Here is an 8673-nt window from a genome sequence, read left to right on the forward strand (position 1 = left end):
GGTTTAGGGGAAGTTGGGAAGGTTTTATAACACACACATACACACACACACACAAGGGGGGTTAGGGGAAGTCAGGAAGGTTTTATAGTAGCAACAGAGAGAGAGAGAGAGAGAGAGAGAGAGAGAGAGAGAGAGAGGGGGGGGGGGGGGGGCCACCCCCAACCCTGGGAATAGACCGCACTTGGTGGAGGATAGTCCACCAAGTGGATCTATCCTTCCACAAGTCATGTATATAAGTCATTTATTGGAATGAGGTTTATGATTCATACAAAACCATTGAGTACGAGAGAGAATTTTCTCTTAAATCCAAAGCCAAAAAATCTATGTCAACAGTCTTGTTTGAAGTACACCTAAAGAGAATTACACTCTATATATCAGATAACCACCAGTGGGTGTGATCATTCGAGTAATCCAAAACATCTCAAGTGCCATCCTCTGTCAAAGCCATCATTGCCTACATATTACGTCAATTCATGAGAAATGTGAGGTGCTAGAATATTTCTATATGGTCCTTATGATTCATGAGTTCTAATAACATGTTGAGATTGAATCAAATACCAGGGAAACATCCTTTGTTCAAAAATTTAATAATGTTATCATTAATTTTGTGTTCTACACCCATTTTGTGTAAAAATCTCAATCAGTCTTTTTATATCAATATATGCATTACGAATGTGTGATGCATTATAAATGATAGGTAACACTTGTGATATACATACTTTATGTGCCATATTTTTAGGTCTATTACAATCAGCGTGTATAAAAGATATGTTGCGGCATGGTAACTTATCTTTTTTCCATGCTTTGGACATAGAAAAGTTGCCAATGTAAGGTCTGGTTATATTGATTACAGTGTTTAAGTATGTTGTGTGTGTGTGTTCCTAGGTTGGTTAAATCTATACTAAGGATAATGGGGGAGGGAATTCCGGTTCCCTCCCTCGGACACGTGTCGATGCCTCATCAATCCGGTCAGTGTGCACTGCAGCCAGCGCGCTCAGTGAGAGAAAGAGAAAGAGACAGAGGCGGCCACCGGCACACGCATTGTAGGAATCCTTGATTTGCGAGTGCGCCAAAGATTAATATTTTGTTTTGCGGCGCGGATGAATACTCTTATTTTGCGGGCGCCTGTGACTGTCTACGTTGGTAGCGTTGCTGGGAAGACGATGATAGAGCAAAAGAGAGAGGAAGGGAGAGTAGCAGACGATATACAACCAGCTTCACCAAAGTCCAGTGGCGCCGTAGGGTCAATGGCCATAGTTGGTTGTCTCTCTCTCTCTCTCTCTCTCTCTCTCTCTCTCTCTCTCTCTCTCTCTCTCTCTCTCTCTCTCTCTCTCTCTAAAGGCTGGAATTCTTAGTTCCTGTCATCTATCTCTTCTTTTTCCAAATGAAATGCAGGCGAGTTCGTAATCTGATGAGAGAAATCAGAGCCTATACGACAAAACTCTGTCGAAGGCAAGGCCTGCGTGTATCGGTGTCTGTCTACAGAGAAGTGAATAAAGCATCTTTTATTGGAAATGCAAAACAGTCTGCAGCGTTTGTGTATAACCTCTCTCTCTCTCTCTCTCTCTCTCTCTCTCTCTCTCTCTCTCTCTCTCTCTCTCTCTCTCTCTCTCTGGGCATAGGGTTAGTAACTCTCTCTCACAACATTACTAATTACTCTTGCTCACATGTACAGCTCTAGAGCTACAGCTCTACATCTACAACTCTTTTGTTATAGCACATAAAGGGGTGTCGTCTGAATCAGCAAGAAATACCAGCTCCAGTAGCTTGCGCACAGAGAGAGAGATAGCCTACATTGCCCACAGCTCTATACTGAGAGCACATCAGAATACCTCCGATAGCTTTGCGAACAAGGACCCCAAAGAAACTTGCATTTTTCCTTATCTTGCTTCGGTACTGATTGGCCAAGACTCGGCCCATGCCCGTTCTTGCTTAGGTGTGTGTTGATTGTCTTTTGAGTGGACAATCTTATTTTTAACTCCAGAAGCATGGAGATAGCTAGATTTCATGACAACAGTATTGGAGAGAAATCATTTTTCCAAAACATACAAAATTCCTTTCCTTAGATTTGCCAAGAGGAAATTTAAGGTTTATTTCTTGGGTTTTTACACTATTTTTCTCTAATTTGGAGTGGAATTTCTCCCTTTCCCCTTGCCCTTAACGGACATTTTTGAAATTGAAAACGGCACAATATTAAGCTGAGACACATTTTTCCCAAACACTATGTGAGAATCAAAATTATCGGCTTGGCACCAACTCCCATACATATGACCAAAAGAGAGAGAGAGAGAGAGAGAGAGAGAGAGAGAGAGAGATTGTATTATCGTCCACGGAGGTCAAATATGACCTATGGGACCCAAGGCAAAACATTACAAACGTGGGGGGTTTTGGGGATACATCTCAGTTAAGGACTGAGGGTCCAAAAAGAAGGTGAGAGATAATAAGATGAATAAAGTCTATGCAGAAAGGGGTGTGAAGGGAGCGGGTTTGGGAGTGCGAAACTCTTGAATAATGGCTTTACCTCTTCGGTAGACTGCCCATTTCCCTGCTGCGCATGCTTCTCGCACCTTTTGTAGTTCTACTTTCTTTTGCTTGAGTTGTGCAGGTGTAAGATCTTCTGCAAACCATATTTTGGTGTCCTTGAGAAGCCTTGATTGCTCAAGAAATTTGATTCAGTCCGCCTTGGTTTTGAAGGTGTAGATTGCATGATTGGTGCGAGGTTCGTGTGTAAGAGAAGTGAGGGTTGCCGGATCACACTGTACCATGGGGATTGCGGATTGGATGCTGGCAAATGACTCGTGACTGAGGTCTCCCTCCCCTTTCCAATCGCTTGGGAGCCCTCCAATGCGAACATTGAGGGCGATTTCCTCTTGCCGTTGCTGTTCACGTAATGTGGAGGCCACGCGATCTTCGAGCCTGTGAGAGATTACCTCTTGTATTTGAGTTTTGACCTCCTTTGTGACGGTCGTCTCTACTTCTTCTTTTGCCTTCGTGAGCTTGATTTCGATCTGCTTCAGCTCCTCCTCCTTGCGATTCTCTATTGTGGCAAGCCGAGCTTCGAAAACTGTAAGCCTTTGTTTCAGCTTGTCATTCTCCTTACGGAGGTTTTCGACTTCGGCTTGGAGATGGGTGATGTTGTCTGCCTTGGGAGGTGTTGCTATGACTCCAGCGAAGCTGAGCTTACCTCGGGACGAGGCCCAGGTAGCCATGGATGCCAAGGGTGAGTTGCTTGGGACCTTCTCGAATCAGTCTCCTTCTCGAGACAGTCACCTTAGGTCGGGGTTAAGGCCGACTTTCTTGTGGTTGAGGTCGGAAGGCAAGGGTGAGAATCACCTTCACTCACACAGACCCTTAGGTACACAAACCCCTTAGGTAAAAGGTTAAGGCGGTTCGGTTCATAAGGTGAGGTAAGGCGGGTTGCCGAATGCGAAATGGAGCAGGGCACCATCGAGCAGAACTGCTTGACGGGGGCGGAATTGGGCAAGGCAGGTTGCCGAGCAGGTTGACAGAGGCGGAATCGGGCAAGGTCGCAGATGACCACGCAGGGCCAGGTCACGCAGGAAGCCGAGACCAGGCCGCGCAGGGTGAGCGGGGACCAGGCCGGTTCGATTTGAGTTGGGAGGGAGGGGGCGAGCTAGGGCTTGATGCCCCCCCACAGAGCAGCCCCTCGCCTAGGGGGAGGCTGAGGAGGAAGAAGAGAGAGAGAGAGAGAGAGAGAGAGAGAGAGAGAGAGAGAGAGAGAGAGAGAGAGAGAGAGAGAGAGAGAGAGAGAGAGAGAGAGAGAGAGAGATGTGGTGTGCATGTTCACAATGCTGGATAAGCATGGGTGAGACTCTTTTGTCCCTCCATGATAGTCGCCCATGAATACTTCTCAGTTTGGAGTGGCGATGGTGGCCGATTGTGCAAAAAATCTCTCTCTCTCTCTCTCTCTCTCTCTCTCTCTCTCTCTCTCTCTCTCTCTCTCTCTCTCCATAGCATAACTACTTTGTTGCTACCTTGACAATTTACTGCGAAAACGATTATTCAGCACAACCAAGAAGTATAGATACAAGAAGTTCTAGCCTATTGCAGAAAATAGCAATAGAGATTAAAGAGACATGGCAAGAAGCGAAAAAGAGAAGCCAAACAACTCTCTCTTTGGTATGAACTCTTGACTACGTCTGCAAAAGGAACAACTATCTTTATCTAGCTCTAATGCAAGCATCTTCAAAAAACTCTAGCTTGCAACAAGACGCAGCATCTATATCTATCTATACTACTATTATAATGGGAGAAGGGATTCCGGCTCCCTCCCTCGGACACGTGTCATCACGAGTCTCATCCGATAGACTTTGGACCAGTGCACTGCGCAAGGTGACAGGTGTCAGGCGAGAGCACTAGACACACAGAGCATGCTAGAGAGAGAGAGAGAGAGAGAGAGAGAGGTTGGGTCGTTGGCCCCAATGTACCAGGATTGTGTCTGTGTGTCCACGTGTGCGAGTCTATTTGTGACGCTGCATACAATAGGTAAAAGCAGCACACCACCTAACCGACTGACGAGACGGTGGTCGACCGTGAGCAGTAGCAAGAGCCGCCGACGTGCGTGAGAGAGAGAGAGAGAGAGAGAGAGAGAGAGAGAGAGAGAGAGAGAGAGAGAGAGAGAGAGAGAGAGAGAAAGAGAGAGAGAGAGAGAGAGGTGCCTCTTCTCAGAAATCCACAACATGCTCATATGGGCAACAGAATTCACCATGATATTGTTAGAGATGCATCCCGCATGGCTGTTAGAGGGGTTGTAGGGCATTATCAAGGAGTGCACTGTAAGTGCCGTACAAAGCTCTCTAAGCGCTGCAACCACTCGTGGGACGTCGACTATTCAGTGCAAGGAGGACATTGAACCCCTGTAACCATGTGGTGGGACGGGGCTCTTAGACCAAAGTTGTTGAGAGAAAACGTCGTGCTTAACACTACCTTGGTTGACATGTATCCCAAATGTAGTGTACTTCATAGAGCACTAGTTTCAGGATATGTCCAAGCTTTGTGATATTTTTGGCAGATGCCAAGCGAGGGTGTCTCTCCATATGCAATCACATTTTCTTGAATCTTAAAGGAAAACATGACAAGGTGAAGGGGGGGGTGACGAGACGTCTGAAGCTTGGGCTCTAAAATGGGAGAAGGAAAGGCAAGGGTTAAGGTCATAGCTATTTTTGAGCAGATGTAGAGAGAGGGCACAATCACGTACACTTGCACCTTGGAGGCATGTGGCATTACACATGAATTCACGATGATATTATTAGACTTAGGTTGTTCAAAGAAAAAGTCATGCTTAGCACCGTCTTGGTCCACATGTATCAATAAGTGTGGTGCACCACATAAAGCACAAAAAATGCGCGAGGAGCCTTCTAACCGGGATGTCGTCTCTTGGGAATTCACTAATCGCGGGATATGTCCAACTGGGCAAGGCCAAGAAGCTATGTGCTATTTTCGACAGATGTGGAGCAAGGGGGAGGGATTCCGGATGCAATCACATTCAATCGTGTTCCCTCTTGCAAGTCGATGACACAAGCGGATAGCGCGCACACACACACACACACACACACACACACACACACACACACACACACACACACACACACACACAGAGAGAGAGAGGGAGAGGGGGGGGGGGGTGTCAAAGGCGGTCGGCCATGCCGTCGCCGAAGGCGGCGCCATTTTACTAGTGGATATAATGTCTAAGGGGTAAATAGAAAAGGGGTGATCTTGGGACTAGGGTATGTTATGACATAAACATTGCATAACAAATTTGTTGTTAATAAAAAGCAAATCATCAATGTATTGCCAAGACCTTAGAAAGGCCTCAAGCATTTCAGGGATATTAAGCCTAGTCAATTTTTTGATATAGTTAATTCGCAGCAGGAATATCCCATTGGTATACCCTTTGTTTGACAAAAAATATTTTTTTTAAAATTTGGAAAAACGATGGTCATGAACAAATGAGTTAAGCTTGGTAAAATATTCAAATGACCATTTTATTTATTTTTGTTTCATTGTAAGTAACACCTTTTTACGACAAGGAAAAAATCCTTCATAGCCAAGAATTTTTACAAGTTTAATGATCTTTTGTAATGATTCTATAAGACTATTTTCACCATGGTGAGGAATAGTCTCATAGAAAGCTTTAACATCATATGATACTACTGAAAAATCATTGAGGGCATATCTATCAAAAAATCATATTGATTACCGATAATCCAATATGCATTTTTGTGTATTTGTGAAAATATAGCCAATATTTTTATGAAACATGACAGTGTATTCTTTAAGAACATTATCTGGGGCATTTAACATAAGTGTGATACGATGTGTGAAGGGAGAAAATACACAATCATGTGCATTTGTGATCCATCTAAGCTCTTGTTTAATGTATTTTGTAGTTTCCCATTAGTTAGGGAAGACATTTATCAATTATTGGTTCTACACCAAAATCTATGAAACGGTCATTGACAAGATGTATTATGTTTTCTTCAGTCACCTCTATTGGCATAAATTCAGGAGAATCCAATCTTTCTTTGCAAAAATACGTATGTTTTTTTTACAAATGAAGACGAGTGTTTGCACCGATTTATCTAATCCACAAATGAACATATGGCTCGTGAGGTATTTAATTTCATCCATTAGATCTTCATCCTTAAACCAAGGATTTTGATTTACTTTATATGTAGGAAAAAGTTTATAAATTCCTTGGTAAGATTTCTTGAATTTAAGCATACTGGTGCGTGCGTGATTCTAAATTTATCAATGTGCAAATCCTATTCCAGCCGTTGCAAAACTCAGAAATCACAGACTTTAAATTTAAGGGTATAAGAGGGATATGGTTGAGACCTTTCAGGATGAAGTCTTTTAGTGTAGGGTGTCTAACCATATCTGGTGATGTTGTGATGACATGTCTTCCCAATTTCCCAAAATCTTTCAAAACAGTTTTAAAACGTTTATGTGTCTCACACTCACAACAATGATTAAGGTCAAAAGTCTCTGTAACGACTTGTACAGGTTTGTAAAGAAATTGACCAATATTTTTACTATATTTCCATCCAAAACTTATTTTAACTTATTTTGAAAAAATCAAGGTCATTACAAAAGCCAATTTCGAACAATAATTGGTTGTAAAGGTTTCTGGATTAATAAAATCCATAAACGTATTACAAAAAGTAAGGTGAACAACCTACCATGGGTCTTTTTTTGTGTTTCCATGATGAATAAACCATTTGATTGCAAGGTTAGGGTACGAACGTGATTTTCCATGTTGTATTCCAGCATTTTGGGTGTATCTCCAACATCATCTGAACCACAAAATTGACGAGGTTTTTTCGATGAAGAAGCCATGTTTCTTGGTGTGTTAGTGATCTTCCGTAAATTCTCCCTAGATTTTGAAGGTTTCAAAGTATTCTATATCATAGAACCAAGTTGTGTGTGTTGGCTTTTGGGAATGAGATGAGTGTTAGGTGAGTATAGCACCAAACCTTTAGCAGCTTCTATAAGGTGTTCATGAATGAAGAAAAACACAATGATAGCATGTCAAACTTCAATTGGAAAGGTAGCTACCCATGCTATATAAGCATATAATTGGGCTGAACCAGAAGAATATGGAAAAAATCGAGGGAGTTTCTGAAAGACAAACAAAAGTAGGTGATCAAACCAAATAATGGTTGATCCACAAGAAGATTGCGAATTATCTTTTCTGCATGTGCACTTGATAAATGGTCGGTACGTATTCCAGCAATTTTTCAAAAACTTTGTGATATCATTCTCCTTGTCACTTAGAGATAAATCTTTTGTTCTAGCCACCACAGACACGTTGCAGCACTTCTTTGATTCAATGTCGATCAGCTTAACTTGCTTAAGCATGAAGGGTAACTCCTGTGCTAGCAAATGTTTAGCTTGCAGAGCTACTATTTTGCACTGTTCAATTGCTTATGGGGTAAGGCTACATAGCAAAGCCAGTGACTCTAAGCTGAAAGGTGTACATTGATTGAAGACCTCATAATCCCTAGCCTATTTTCTAGACGAATAGTATCCAGTTCCACTTGTCATGGTGGAAGAAGCGAAATGACCTCAGCAAATTTCTTTGGTACTTCTTTCTCAACTTTCTGAAGGCTAGGGTTAGTGAGAAAACCAAGAGCTTATTTCTCCTCAGTTTCTAGGAGCTCGAGATCAAGGAGGGGATTAATAACAGAATCGGATTGCCTTATTTCAAGAGGAAGGATGGGGATAATATTGGTAAAAAATAGTTTATTGACGAGGGTGGGGAGAGAGCTAAAATAAAATTCAAGATTCTTGACTATCGATAAAGATAAGAGAAGTAAGGAATTTATTAAGGGTTAAAATGACATTTGCATTATCCTTTCTAGCAGAGGCAAGTAGGCTAAGCTAGTCATTAACTGAGGCAACATTAAGGGCAAAGAAAGAGTAGTTTTTTATGGCTCCCCTTTCATGATCTAGCAATCTTTTGTAGAAGTCAATGCCTTTAAAAAGAGAGAGAATACATTGAGTTCCTATAAGGGGAATTGGGATGCCACAGTCAGTTCCATAACCCATATGGGTGAGTGATGCAATCCAAGCACCCTGTTAAGTAAACAATTAGTGTATATGATGTTAAAAGATGCAAGATCAAAGATAAAAACCCAAAATATGGTGGTC

At 42.4% G+C, this 8673-nt stretch overlaps 1 pseudogene; it reads right to left on the reverse strand.

Moving 5' to 3' along the window:
- Positions 1-2404: 2404 nt before the first annotated feature.
- Positions 2405-3209, reverse strand: LOC147448393 (uncharacterized; annotated as a pseudogene).
- Between the last annotated feature and the right edge of the window lie 5464 nt (positions 3210-8673).

Source organism: Adiantum capillus-veneris, chromosome 10 (genome assembly GCF_014529385.1).
Source record: "Adiantum capillus-veneris isolate H3 chromosome 10, ASM1452938v2, whole genome shotgun sequence".
NCBI classification, from domain to species: Eukaryota; Viridiplantae; Streptophyta; class Polypodiopsida; order Polypodiales; family Pteridaceae; genus Adiantum; species Adiantum capillus-veneris.